We start from the raw sequence: 16141 nt of genomic DNA on the forward strand, positions 1-16141 counted from the left end.
TTGTTGGAAGGGGTAACTATGGCTGAAAGAGGATACATTGGGAGAGGGCCTGCAGAACTTTATGTAGGACTGAAGTCAAATAACTGCTCTTGATCAATTGTAGGATACTCTCAGTCAATATACAGAAAAATTGTGAAATTTCAAACAGCCTTCATTCTATTGTAAACCATTTATTTCAGTCAAAAATTGGAAACAGACATGAGATATGAGATGTTGAATGCCTCATGCAGTGGCAGTAAGTGGAACAATTATGTGGAGAATGTTTTAATCACACATGGATTGGGTCTGCTGATATGTCTGAAGAGATGACAAAAGAATTTACATACTTAAGAATTTATCAGATTATTTGCAGTTATTCAGTGTTATCTCAAAGGAGATGGTCACTTTCAACATTAGCATTAGCAAAGGCACATGATGCAAGAAAGCAAGCTTATTAGAACTTATTAGAAAAAAAAACCAAAAAAAAACCCCTTATTTCACCCATCCACTCGCTCCAAATGTTTGTCAAGTTCTGTCTTGAATCTCTTCAAACTATCAACTTCTACAGCGGCAGATGGAAGGTTCTTCCAGCAATCAACCACCCACTGGCTACAGGCAAACTTCCGCACATCTGTCCTGCAACTGTCTTTCCTCAATTTGAATTTATATCCTCTCAGGTGATTTTTCTGAGCAAGAGGAAGAATCCCATCAGCAGTGAGCATGCTCAAACCATTCAAGGCTTCATACACCTCAATCAGATCACCTCGCAGGTGGCTAGTCTCCAGACACTGTAATTTGCAAAACTTTAGCCTTTCTTTGTAAGAGCAACCCTTTGTTCCATTCACTAATCTTGTTGCCCTTCTCTGTACTCGTTCCAACAGCTCTACATCCTTGTTAAAATGAGGCTTCCAGACCTGCATACAGTACTCATTGTGCCGACTGGGCTAGCCGGGTGGATAAAGTGCCTGCCTGGCAACCCAAAGGTCGCGGGTTCGATTCCCGCCTTGGGCTTGGATCAAAGTACTGCAAAAACCTTGGGAGGTGCATTATGGCCACAGAAGCCTATGCGCCAACAACTACCAAAAAAAAAAAAAAAAAAGTACTCATGGTGTGGCCAAACCATTGCCTTATACAAGGGGATAATCACCTCCTTATCCCTGCTAGAAAAATTCCTGTATATCATTGACAAGACACCGTGAGCTACTCTTGCAGACCGTCTGCACTGCTCAGAGAACTTCATATCTGCCTGCACAACCACCCCCAGGTCCCTTTCATTCTCTACCACTGTCAGTGTAGTACCACAGAGTTAATACGTTGCTCTGGGGTTGCTGTTTCCCATGTGTAGTACTTTACATTTGTCAATGTTAAACTTCATTTGCCACCTCTCAGCCCATCTGCTCAACCTTTCCAGATCCTGTTGCAGAGAGCAGCATAGTGTCAGTAGTGTCCTTGACAACCCTGCCAACCTTTGTATCGTCTGCAAACTTGGACATTAAGCTTGATTTACCATCATCAATATCATTTATAAATACAGAAAACAATAATGGACCCAACACTGAGCCCTGAGGGACTTCACTAATAACATTAGTCCGCGATGAGCAGTGTCCATTGATTACCACTCTCTGTCTTCTCCCCCTCAACCACCCCTTTATCCATTGCAGCAATTTGCCTCCAATGTCACACTGCTCCAATTTGTGTAGCAGTCTTCCATGTGCAACAGTATCAAAAGCCTTTCTAAGATCCAAGTATATAATATCAAAGCTATTCCCTGCATCCAGTTCTTTTGTGACTGCATCATAGTATCCAATCAAATTGGTCAGGCAAGACTTCCCCTTAACAAAGCCATGCTGTGTCCGAGCTATAACTGAAGTCTTCTCTAGATGATCCTGCAGTGCTTCTTTAACCAGTGCCTCCATTAATTTTCCTGGAACAGAAGTTAAGCTCACAGGTCTATAATTACTTGTGTCAGCCTTTGATCCTCCTTTGTGAATTGGGGTCACATTTGCACATTTCCAGTCTATGGGTACCTCCCCTGAGTCCAAGGAAGCTCTCATAATTATGGCTAAGGGTTTGCTTACTTCCTTTGCTGCCTCCTTTAATATAACTGGATAGATCCCATCCACCCTGGGTGCCTTTCTTGTGTTTATCTTCAACAGTTTCTCCTCCACTTTACTCCCAGTTATTTCAAGATTCTGTAGCTTACTGCTAGAGTTGAATACACCTCTAGCATTCCCCTCGCTGAATAACTCCTCACGTGTGAATGTCGATGCAAAATATTCATTTAGTTTGTTAGCTACCTGAGCAGGATCATCAACAGTTGACCCATCAATATCAAGTGGACCAATCTGATTCATCCCCTTCCTTCTAGAGTTTACATAAGTAAAGAATTCTTTGCTGTTTTTCTTTGCATCCCTTGCCAAGGATTTCTCGTAATCTGCCTTCGCCTGCCTAACCTCCTTTGTAACTTGGTTGCATATCAACTTGTATCTATCATAGGCTTCTGTGTCATGTGTTAATTTGTAAGTATCCCATGCATTTTTCTTCTCTGCCATATGCCTCATTAGTTCGTCTGACATCCATTTTGGCCTAAACCTTGAACAATATTGCTTAGTTGGTATGTAAAGCCTAGTAGCTTCCAAGATAAGTTCTTTGAATGCTTCCCATTTTGAATTTGCTGTTGGTAACATCATCAGTTGGTCCCACTGTATAGAATTTAAATACTGTCTCAGTCCCTCATAGTCGCCTTTACGGAAGCAATAACCCTTCCCTTTACCCCTAATGGTAGTTGCCTCTTTGAATAAATCCCACTTCAGCACACTGTGATCACTGCCACCTAGTGGTTCATTTATCTGTAGATTCTTAATGCATGAAGAATCACTGCTGATAATCAAATCAAGAGTATTACTCCCTCTAGTTGCCTCCCGAACATGCTGATGTAGAAAACAATCATCCAATAAATCCACAAAAGCCCTGCTAGTGTGTGAGTGACCAGCCCCCAAATTCCAGTCAATATCTGGGAAATTAAAATCTCCCCTTATAAGACTCTCTGATTTACTGGCCCACTCTATTTCCCTGTACAGTTTCTTATTATACTCATCAGAGTCATCAGGCCTATAGCACACTCCTACTCTCAATTTTGATCTCCCAATGCTTATGTCACACCAAACTGACTCAACACTGCACTGTCCAGCGATGTCGACTGGCTTCACTTCCTTGGTTTTTATGTGTTTCTTAACTAATAGCGTAACCCCCCCCCTTCCTATCCTGTCTATCCTTTCTGTAGACGTTGTACTCCCCAAATTCCAGTTCTGCATCCCTTATATCTGTGTGACACCACGTCTCTGATATCCCAACAATATCTGCCTTTGATGTTTTGAGCAATACCTCAAATTCATCAAATTTATTTACTAAACTCGTAGCATTGGTGTACACGCAAGTATACCTGCACCTGTTTCTATTCTTAGCTACCCTAACACAACCCATGTGTTTACTTGTACCGCAATGGCTCCCAGCAGTCTCTGAAATATCATGCATCTTGTTTTTCAGGCTTCTGCTCATTCTAATAGAAGATGCAGGTGGGTCGGAAAACTGCTAGCTTGGGGGGGGGGGAAACAAAGCCCAACACTTCTGCCAGTGGCTACTGTCAATCTGTTGGTCTTTGTTCCCCCCCCCCAAGCTAGCAGTTTTCCGACCCACCTAACACTGCCTCGATAGCATCAGCAAATATTCTTGCACCCTTTCTATTTAAGTGTATCCCATCCCTGTAGAAGCAATCTCTCCTGTTAACAAGTACAGTCCAGGCTGAAAAAAATTCTACCCCTTGAGCCTTGCACAATCTTTCCAGGGCCGAATTGATCGACAAGGCTCTCATCATATACTTCCTCCTATCGTGTCTGGGCAGAATTGCAGACACTTTCAAATTCAACCCTAATTCTCGGCTTTTGTTCAACAGTGACCTGTACTTGTTAAGTAATTCTCTTAATATCATTAGTGCCAACGTGTACAACTATATCACCTTTTGTGCCCTTAAAAGATGATATTCGCTCTACAACGTCATCAACCTTTGCCCCTGGCAGACATACCCTGGTCCTGTTCCACCTATCCTTTTTACAAAGCATGTTCCCCGTTTCCCTGACAATAGAGTCACCAACAACTACTAGTTCCTTCTGGACCAGCGCATTCTGCCTTGGGGGTTGCCTCTGTGTCACGTGATGCCCAAGTGCAAGCTCTGGCGTTGATGTGGGCAGCTGAGACCTTGATGGGGCCCCTCAATTTAGTTTCTTCGAGGGCATCCACCCTGTCCTTCAAGCTCTCATATAGGCCCACAAGAACATTAGAAGATTATCTAGCTTACTGCCAGAATTGAATACACCTCTGGCATTCCCTTCCCTGAATAACTCCTTACGTGTGAATGTTGATGCAAAATATTCATTTAGTTTGTTAGCTACCTGAGCAGGATCATCAACAGTTGAACCATCGATATCAAGTGGACCAATCTGATTCATCCCCTTCCTTCTAGAGTTTACATAAATAAAGAACTCTACTGTTTTTATTTGCATCCTTTGCCAAAGAGTTTGCATAATCTGCTTAACCTCCTTTGTAACTTGGTTACAGACCAGCTTATATCTGTCACAGGCTTCTGTGTCACATGTTAATTTATATGTATCCCATGTATTTTTCTTCTCTGTCACATGTCTTATTAGTTCATCTGACATCCATTTAGACCTAAACCTTGAACAATATTTCTTAGTTGGTATGTAAAGCCTGGTAGCCTCCAAGGTTAGTTCCTTGAATGCTTCCCATTTTGAGTTTGCTGTTGGTAACATCATCAGTTGGTCCCACTGTATAGAATTTAAATACTGTCTCAGACCATCATAGTCACCTTTACGAAAACAAAAACCCTTCCCTTTACCTCTGATGGTAGTTACCTCCTTGAGTAAATCCCACTTCAACACACTGTGATCACTGCCACCTAGTGGTTCATTTATCTGCAGATTCTTAATGCATGAAGAATCACTACTGATAATCAGATCAAGAGTATTGCTCCCTCTTGTTGCCTCACGAACATGCTGATGTAGAAAACAATCATCCAATAAATCCACAAAAGCCTTGCTAGTGTGCGAGTGACCAACCCACAAATTCCAGTCAATATCTGCGAAATTAAAATCCCCATTATAAGATACTCTAATTTACTGGCCCACTCTATTTCTCTGCACAATTGATCATTATACCCATCAGATTCATTAGGCCTATAACACACACCTATTTTCATTTTTCCTTTCCCAGTGCTTATGTCACGCCAAACAGACTCAACATTGCATTGTCCACCCACATCAACTGGATGCACTTCCTTTGACTTTGTGTTTCTTAGCTAACAGCATAACCCCTCCTCCCTTCCTGTCCTATCTGTCCTTTTTGTACGCATTGTATTCCCCAAATTCCAGTTCTGCATTCCTTATACCTGTGTGAGACCATGTCTCTGCTATCCCAACAATATCCGCCTTTGATGTCTTGACCAACACTTCAAATTCATCGAATCTATTAACTATACTGCTAGCATTGGTGTACATGCAAGCACACATGCACTTGTTTCTACTCTTAGTTACTGTAACACAGCCCATGTATTTACTTGTTCCAGTATGACTCCCAGCAGTCCTTGAAATTCCCATTGCCTTGCTTTTCAGGCTGCTGCTCAATTGCATTTCAATAGAAGTAGTGCAATAATTACTTTTACCTCTGCCAGCAGCTACTGTTAATCTATTAGTCTGTGTATCTCCCCAAGCTAGCTGTTTTCTGACCCACCTAATTCTGCCCCGATAGCATCAGCAAATATTCTTGCACCCTTTCTATTTAAGTGTATCCTATCCCTGTAGAAGCAGTCTCTCCTTTTAACAAGCACAGACCAGGCTGAAAAAAATTCTACCCCTTGAGCTTTGCGCAGTCTCTCCACAGCCGAATTGATTGACAAGGCTCTCATATACTCCTTCCTATCGTGTCTTGGCAGAATTGCAGACACTTTCAAATTCAACCCTAACTCACGGCTTTTTTTCAGCATTGTCCTGTACTTGTTAAGTAATTCTGTCGGTCTCCTACTCTTAATATTATTAGTGCCAACGTATACAACAATATCACCCTTTGTGCCCTTAAAGGATGATATCTACTTTACAATGTCATCAACCTTTGCCCCTGGCAGACATACCTTGGTCCTGTTCCATTTATCCTTTTTGCACAGTATGTTTCCTGTTTCCCTGACAATAGAGTCACCTACAACAACTAGTTCCTTTGGTACCACCGCATTCTGCCTTGGGGGTGGCAATGTAACTGTCCTTCATGTTTTATCTGCTTATCAGTGGTTTGAGAAATGTGATGGTTTATTTATTCACCTTCATTGCAGCCCCAGGTGCACAGCAATTTTGTGATGAAGTGATTTTGTTAGTAATTTTGTGCTCCTTGAAAAACTAAATTGTTTTCTTATTTGAAACGTGCTAAGTTCAGTTATAGAGTCCATAGTAAAGAAATTACTTTACTGGATCAGGAAGGAAAGTAAGCTTTTTTTTCCTTTTTCTTTTTTTTTCCCTATTCTTAATACTAACACACATTACTGCTTGATATCAAGGTAGCACTGCTCCTGCCTCCACATGGTGGAGCTGGTAACTTGGATGGGAAAGGTTTTCTATTTCAAGTCAAAATGGACTATACAGAACTTAATTCCCAGAAATCTACTGGCTTCACAAACCAGAATGTAAGAGATTGTAAACATGAGGAGCTTAGTTCTGTCTCAGCAAAATGTCAAAATACTGGCATAGATGAAATCTGTGATCCAACCTTCCTTGTTATCGATTCAACACAAAACCAATCTGTTGGAAAACTTTCCTTTTCTAGTGTAATAATGCCTAAAAAGTGAAATAAGATATCTAAGCAAGTTTGTCACCTAACATCAGGGGAGTATTTACTATTTGAAGTTGCCACTGCTTGACAGTCTGAAAAGTTGCAAAAGCTCACATTTGGTGGCACATCTATTACTGTTTCCCTACATGCCTCCTCAAATACATCAAAAGGCATGATTACCTAGGGACCTGATCAGTCTATCAGACAAGGAACTAAAGCAAGAATTGCAAGGTCAGGGAGTGATTAATGTGAGACAGATCATGACAAAGCAAGAGGGTAATTACAAAAGAGGTTACTTATTATCAGCATTTCCCGAACTGGTGTCCTCAAAACGACTGTCTGGAACTGGTCCAATTATTCGTTCTATGTATAGCAAATTGATGATAAAGTTATTAATATACTTTCAGATTTATTTATTTATTTATTTTCAGAAAACCCAGTTTTCATATATATATATATATATATATATATATATATATATCCAATATTTTAAATTAAATAAAACATAAGCCAGTAGTATGGCAAAAACTATAGAGCGAAAATTATCGCTCTGTAGTTTTTGCCATACTACTGGCTTATGTTTTATTTAATTTGAAATATTGGATGTATTTCAGCTTCATATGGAGGAATTGCATGTCGCTGCCTCTAATGAATGCCTAATTATTTATTCCCTTTATTATAATTTAATTTATGTTAATATTTAATACAAAATCAATGATAGTATATATATATATATATATATATATATATAGGGGGTCCATAAATTTTTTATTTTTGAAGGGATCCGTAAAGGGTCCATAGATCTCAGTAGTTTGGGAACCACTGCTTACTATGATAATTAAGAAGGCAAGAGGAAATTATAAAAGCTCAAAACATTTGGTGGAACTTCTGTTACTGTTTCCTCCATATGCTTCCTTGAATACATTGAAAGGTGTAATTACCAAGTGGGACCTTATCAGTCAATGAGATGGACTAAAGCAAGAATTGCAAGATCAGGGAGTGATTAATGTCAGACGAATCATGACAAAGCAAGAGGGTATGTTAGTTCCCATGCAAAACATAACTTTTACCTTTGACAATCACAGACCACTTGCTTCTCCGTAAACGCGTGGTGCAGTATCATTGACAATCAGTTGATTGGGCCTGTTGTGTTAGAAAATTGTCTTACGGCACCCATTTACCTAGAATTTCTGCAAAACAAACTCCTGCTACTATCAAGGCAGGCTACCTTAACTTATGTTAAAGTTTACAATTTGCTACAAGTGCTTGACATTTGGCATTCGCAAGTAGTCTGCAGAAGGACCGCTACCTGCACCACATGTGGATCTATTGTGCATGACCAAACTGACTGTACAGCCACAAGACCCAAGCATCTGAACTGCAGACAAGAACATCCTGCCTATTAAGATTGATTATGAGAGCATTTAGACTTGAGAGACATTCCTTTGTACTGGAGAAGCACTAGCATATTGCCAATATATAAAGGCCATTCTAAGAGTAATGTAGATTACTACAGACTGGTCAGTCTGACTTTAGTGGTAAGGAAGATCACAGAGGCAGTGATCAAGAGTGCAGTAATCTGGGTGATTTAGAGCGAAATGTAATTCTGAAGGAAACATATCATGGTTTTTTAAAAAAGGAAAATCATGTTTAACCAATTTAGTTATCTCTTTTGGCAAAGTTACTCCTGAGCTGGATGCAGGAAATAATTTCTGTGTTGTTTGTTTGGTTTTTAGCAAGGCATTTGATTCAGTCCTGCATGATACATTACTGTTAAGCCTGGAACTTATTGGGATTACAGTTAAGGTTCTTAGATGGATTGCAAGCAAGGAGGCAGAGGCCTCTTAAGATCAATGATTTATTGAACATTTGCTTCTAGAGATAGGGACATCATAATTACGCTGTACAAGGAAATTGAGACCACACAAAAAAAAAAGATATTGAGCTTCATGCCTGGTGAGATTGGAAAAATGCATGTTCAAATGAGGAAAGACTTGGAATATGTCAGCTGCGGAGCTTTGTAACTAGGCATCTTAGAGGGACCTGATTGAGATCTATAAGGATCTGAGATGGGATAGTAAAAAAGAAGAAGGAAAAAGTTTCTTGGTCATGAGTGATAAGAACTAGGAGCCATAAATTCAAATCATGGGAGAAGAGGTTTTAAGTGAGTTGTAGGCAGTTTTCTCTTAGTCAGTGAATTGTTAATTACTAGAATAAGTTGCCTCCATGGATAGTTGAGGTTGATAGCTTGGGGAAATTCAAAGGTCAGCTGGATAGGTATCCACACAAGAAAAGATAAACATAGTTTATTTTATTTATTATTTTGGTTGATGCAGAAAAAGTTTGCACTTTCTTGCACCATATGGCTGATGCTAATACTACATTCACCTACTATTAATTCATTAAATATAGTCATGCATGGTATTTGTTTTATAAATAAATACATTTTCTATTTCTGGTTCTAGACAGCCACATGGGTTCAAAGAGTTTACAAGATACAGATTACAAGAACATTATCATATTCATCAGTCAAGTGGGCTCAAATCAATGTGACTGTTAACGAGGAAACATATTTAACAAATAACAGTAGGCATATTAATTTTAGGATTAGTAGTGACAAATGATTCAAGAAAGCAAGCTTATATGATATCAACCATATCACCTGCCCATCTCCTCTAACACTTTGTCTACTTGTTCCTTCAATTTATTCAAACTACCCACCTCTACAACACCATGGAAATTTGTTCCAACAATCAACTACCCACTGATTCAAGACAGATTTCCACACATCTATCATGCAAACATCCTTCCCCTCTTTATGTTCCCTTCTTGTATAGTCTGAACAAGAGAATGGATTCCATTTGGCATTGAGCTTACTCAATCCATTTCAAAGCCTTAAACACCACAATTATATCTCCCTACAGGTGCCTAGTCTCTAGATTCTTCACTTTGTAGAACTGAAGCCTTTCCTGATAAGAGCCCTCTTTTGTTCCCCTCACTAATTTTGTTGTCCTTCTCTGTACCCATTCCAACAGATCCATATGCTTCCTCAATTGAGGCTTCCAGACTCGTATTCAGTACTCGAGTTGTGGCCCAACCATTGCCTTATAATACAATGGGATAATCACCTCCTCATCCCTGCTGCCAAAATTCCTGTATATCATTGACATGAGTCTGTCCTGGCCATCTATCTGGACTGCTCAGAGAACTTCATATTTAACTCCATAATTATCCCCAGTTCTTTATCATTCTTCACCACCCTGCATGTTTTATCACACAATTGGTATGTTGGAATGGGATTACTGTTGCCCATATGAAGTACCTTGCATTTTTAAAGTTAATGTCAGTATTAAACTCTAATTGCCACATCTTAGCACATCTGCCTGATTTTTCTAGATCATGTTGCAGCAGCATATCCTAATTGCTTCCATTAACCACCTTGCCAGCCTTTGTATCATCTTCAAAACTTAGACATTAAGACTGATATGCCTTTATCAGTATCATTAATAAATATTGAAAACAACTGCCCAGTATTGAACACTGAAAAATGCCACTAATACTTAGTTCAAGAAGAGCACTGCCCTTTGATAACAACTCTGTCTTCTCCCGCTGAATCATTCTTTTATCCATGGCAGTAACTTGCCCTTAATGCTTCATTGCTCCAATTTCTGTAGCTGTCTTTTATGTAGAACAGTATATGATGTCAAAATTATTTTTTGACATCAAAAATAAATGTCTTTTTTACTGCATCACAGTATCCAGTGGATTGGTCAGACAAGACTACTTCTTAACAGATTCATGCTGTGACTCCATTTTTCCCTGGAAAAGAAGTCAACCTTTGATCTCCTTTGTGAACTGGGGATACATTCACACACCTCCAGCCTTGGATTTAGGAACCTCCCCTAAATTCAAGGATGCTGTCAAAATCATGGATAAAGGTTTGTTTACCTCTTCTGCTGCTGCCCTTAATATAATGGGATAGATACCATCCATCCCATGTTCCATTTTTATGTTAAGTTTCAATAATTTCTCTTCCACTGTCCTCTCAGTTATCACAAAATTATTCAACTCCCTGTTACAATTTGATACACTGTAGCATACCCATCCATAAAAAATTCTTCCTGTGCAAATGTGAATGCAGATTACCTATTCAATTTATCAGCATCTTGAGCATATCATAAAGAGGTAAACCATTCATTCCTAGTGGATGAATGTATTTCATCCTCTCCTTCTAGTGTTCACATAAGTAAATGAGTGCTGCTTATCTTTAAATCCTTTGATGGAGACTTCTTGTAATCTGCTTTAGCTTACCTAACATCCTTTGTGAATTGATTGCAGACTGGTTCATATCTGACATAGGCTTCTGTATGACTTGGTAATATATACTCATCCACACATTCTTCTTCTCTGCCACGAGCATCATCAGTAAATCTGACATCCATTTTGGTTTAAGCTTTGAATGTTATCTCTTATTTGGTATAAAAAGCTAAGTAACTTCTACAATTATGTCTGTGAATCCTTCCCACTTAGAATTTGCTGTTGGTAACTTCATTAGTTGATCCCAATGCATATAATTTAAAAACTGTGGGATCGCTCTAGTCACTTTTACAAAACAAAAGCCCTTCACTTTGCCCCTGACAGTACTTACTTTTTTTTAGTCGATCCTACACTAAATGGTCACCACTGATAATCAGATCAAGGGTATTGCTTTCTCTCATTGCCTCTCTATCATGCTGGCACGAAAAACATTCATCCACTAAATCCATAAAAGTCTTGCTACTGTGAGAGTGAATGAACCAGTCCAGTCAGTATGTGAAAAGTTAAAGTCCCTGATTATAAGGTATTCCGATTTACTGGGCAACTTTATATATCTTTACAGTTGTTAGTTATAGTCATCACAGTAATTTGGCCTATAACACACTCCTACTCGCTTTTTTTTTTTTTTTTTTTCCCCTGTTTGCTTATATCACACCAAACTGACTAAACTTTCTTCATGCCACAAATGTCAACTAGGTGCATTGTCTTAACACATGTTATATGCTTCTTAACTATCAGCATAACTCTCCCCCCCCCATGTTCTTTCTGTGCACATTGCATCCCCTATATTCAGTTTCTGCATCCCATATATTTCCGTGGGGATATTGGAGATATCCCCACGGAAATATATGGGAGTTAATGACATTTGATTACTTGATCACTATTTAATAAAATTAATAAAATATATTTGCTGTGCTTCTAACATTAGTGTACATGCCAGTATACATTCACCTGTTTTTATTCTTAGTAGCTCTAACACAATCCATATATTTGCCTGTTCAATGAGGATCCCCCCCCCCCCAATCTGGGATTTCAATGCCTGCTGGCATTGAAATCTACTTAAACTTAAGCATGGCACATAGGGTGAGTGGAATCTATCCATTTATATTAAAGGAGGTGGCGAAAGAACTAAGAAAACCCTTAGCCATAATTATGAGAGCATCCTTGAACTCAGCGGAAGTCCCCACCGACTGGAGATGTGCAAATGTTTCCCCAATTCACAAAAGGAGATCTAAGGGTGACATGAGTAATTACAGATCAGTTAGTTTAACTTCTGTTCCGGGTAAAATAATGGAGTCACTGGTTAAAGATGCCTTGCAGGATCACCTAGACAAGACTGCAGCAATAATTCAGACATAGCATGGGTTTGTTAAGGGAAAATCTTGTCTGACAAATTTGAATGGATACTATGATTGAGGTGTATAAAGCCTTGAATGGTTTGAGCATGCTCAATGCTGACGAAATTCTTCCTCTTGCTCAGAATAATCATTTGAGAGGGCATAAATTCAAATTGAGGAAAGACAGATGTAGGATAGATGTGGGAAGTTTGCCTTTAGCCAGCGGGTGGTAGGTTGGTGGAACAGTCTTTCATCCTTTGTTGTGGAAGTTGATAGCTTAAATAAATTTAAGGCTGAGCTGGAGAGGTACTTGGAACGAACGGAGGGGTGAAATGAGAGCGTTTTTTTTTTTTTTTTGGCTGATGCTGTATAAGCTTGCTTTCTTGCATCATATGCCTCTTTTAATGCTAATGCTAAAGTGCAAGAATCACTTACACCTCTGCCTGCATCTACTATTAATCTATTATCCACCTAACACTGCTCCAAGAATATCAGGAAATATTCTTACATCCCTTGTATTTAAGTGACATTCTTATAAAGCAGTCATTTTTATTTTGTTCTGTTTGAAGTTACCTATCCTCTTCTTAGCAGCTAAAGCCAGAAGGTTTTAGCTGGAGAGGGCACTGAGTGTAATAGCAAGTGGATGCAGTGAAATTCAAGCTCCAAGAAATATGGTTTTTTTTTTTGCCATTTTTATTTACTTGATTGTCATATTATATCGTATTTTATAAGTAGCTTTATAGACCTGGTTATTCTTGTTATTTTTATTTTTAACTTAGATAAGAGTTTTTGTAGGTTACTACTTAATATATGTAAAACCATTGTTTTGCTTGAATCTTGCCGCCATTGTTATAGTATAGAGTGAGTGGTAGGGAATTAAAATTTTTAATTGCGGTAAATAGGCAGCTCTAACATAAAACTAAATAGCATAACACGTATCACTGCATTTAGGAATCTGTTAGATAGTGTAGTATTGATAATTGATTAATCTTATTAATTTTCATTCTATTCAATCAAATATCATGCTCCAGACTAGAGCAGCAAAGGAACGAGCATAAAGTAGCACGAGTGCTGTGGCTTGGGAGAGAACCAAGAGGGGTGGTTCTCCAATGCATCACAGCTTAAAAAAATGTGTGGTTTCTGAAATGTTTGCGGATCATTCTGGAACAGGACATGTTCTAGCCAAGGAGAATATCTTTGTGTGTGCTAGGTACAGAGAGTTCACTTTGTGCTAAGGGCACAAAGGGTGATATTGTTGTCATTGGCACTAATGACATTATGAGTAGGTGATCTGCAGACTTATTTAACAAATATAGGTCAATGTTTTAAAAAAGTCTTGAATAGGAATAAATTTGAAAGTGTCTGCAATTCTGCCCTGACACAATAGGAGGGAGTATATGATGAGAGCCTTGGCAATCAATTCGGCCCTGGAGAGATCGTGCAAGGCTCATGGGGTAGAAATTTTCTCAGCGTGGTCTGTGCTTGCTAATGGGAGAGATTGCTTCTACAGGGGTGGGATGCACTTAAATAGAAGGGATGCAAGAATATTTGCTAATGCTATTGAGGCAAAGTTAGGTGGGTTCGAAAACTGCTAGCTTGCAGAGATTCACAGACTAAAAGATTGACAGTAGCCACAGGCAGAGGGGAAAGTAATTCTTGCACTGCTATTACTTCTATTAGATTGGAGGGTGGGGTGCTGTGGTTTTCAGGGACTGATGGGAGTCATCACAGAACAAATAAATACGTGGGCTGTGTTAGGGTAACTAAGAATAAGAACAGGTGCATGTTTACTTGCATGTACACCAGTGCTAGGAGTATAGTAAATAAATTTGATGAATTTGAAGTGCTGGTTAAGACATCAAAGGCAGATATTGTTGGGATATCAGAGGCATGGTGTCACACTGATTTAAGCAGTGTAGAATTGGAATTTTGGGGAGTACAATGTGTACAGGAAGGATAGACACGATAGGAAGGGATTAGGGGTTATGCTGTTAGTTATGAAACACATAAAATCTAAAGAAGTGCATCCAGTTGACATAGATGATCAGTGCAATGTTGAGTCAGTTTGATGTGATGTAAGCACTGGGAAAGAAAAAATGAGAATAGGAATGTGTTATAGGCCTAATGACTGATGAGTACGACGAACAACTGTACAGAGAAATAGAGTGGGCCAGTAAAGCAGATTGTCTAATAATGGAGGAGTTTAACTTCCCAGATATTGACTGTAACTTGTGGGTTGGTCACTCACACTCTAGCAAGACTTTTGTGGATTTATTGGATGATTGTTTTCTACAGCAACACGTTAGAGAGGTAACCAGAGAGAGTAATACTCTTGATCTGGTTATCAGCAGTGATTATTCGTGCATTAAGAATTTGCAGATAAAGCAACCACTAGGTAGTAGTGATCATAGTGTACTGATGTGGGATTTACTTAAAGATATAACTATCATCAGGGGAAAGGGAAGGGTTTTTGCTTTCGTAAAGGTGACTACAGTGGGACCAACTGATGATGTTACTAGCAGCAAATTCTAAATGGGAAGCATTCAAGGAAGTAATCATGGAAGTTACTAGGCTTTTCATACTGATTAAGAAATACTGTTCAAGGTTTAGGCCTAAATGGATGTCAGATGAACTAATGAGGCTCGTGTCAGAGAAGAAAAATACATGGGATGCATATTATTATTATTATTAATATTATTAGCCATATGGTGTAAGGAAGCCTGAGACTTATGCTGCACCAGCCAAAAAAATTTGTGATTTACCATAAGACGTAGAGAGAGAGAGAAAGAACAAGAGTCAGAAGTAGAACGGAATAACCAAGAATATAAATTATCAGGTAACATAGAAGCCTATGATAGATATACGCTAGTCTGTAATCAAGTCACAAAGGAAGATTACGAGAAATCTTTGACAAAGAATGTGAAGAAAATCAGCCAGGACTTCTTTAGTTATATAAACTCTAGAAGGAAGGGGATGAATCAGATTGTTTCACTTGATATCGATGGTTTGACTGTTGATGATCCTGCTCAGACAGCTGACAATCTGAATGAGTATTTTGCATCTACATTCATACATGAGGAGTTATTAAGGAGGAAAATGCCAGAAGATTATCAAATTATAACAGGGTGCTTAATAATTTTCTAATAACTGAGAGAAAAGTGGAGAAATTGTTGAGGTTAAACATAAGAAAGGCACCTGGGGTGGATGGGATCTATCCAGTTATATTAAAGGAGGCAGCAAAATAAGTAAGCAAACCCTTAGCCATAATTATGAGAGCATCCTTGGACTCAGGGCAAGTCCCCCACAGACTTCACTGTGTTGTAGGAGCATTTTTCCCTCATCTGACTCATCTTGTTTCTGATCTTATTCAGTAATGTGTAGTACAGTTTCATCTTCAGTCAGAACTTTATAACCTGAATGTTTGGTATTGGAAAGAAGCCAGTCATTGACATTGTCCCTGTCACAATCTTTCCATCAAGTAACAAGAAATTCTAATTGTCCCATTACAAGAATTTCTGTTGATGTAGCTTGGATACTGTGTTGGTCTTCAAATATTTTGTTTGTTGTAACTTGAGGCCACTGTTTGGCCAGGCCTTGCTATATGTACCTCTTGTTACAGC

The 16141-nt window shown here is 39.0% G+C and overlaps 1 protein-coding gene across 1 annotated transcript in view; it reads left to right on the forward strand.

Annotated features, from left to right (window-relative positions):
- skd (mediator complex subunit skuld) overlaps window positions 1-16141 on the forward strand; it is a 505637-nt gene that overhangs the window by 351382 nt on the left and 138114 nt on the right. The window lies entirely within an intron of this gene.

This window comes from Mastigoproctus giganteus, chromosome 1 (assembly GCF_048544385.1).
Source record: "Mastigoproctus giganteus isolate SK-2022 chromosome 1, ASM4854438v1, whole genome shotgun sequence".
Classification (NCBI taxonomy): Eukaryota; Metazoa; Arthropoda; class Arachnida; order Uropygi; family Thelyphonidae; genus Mastigoproctus; species Mastigoproctus giganteus.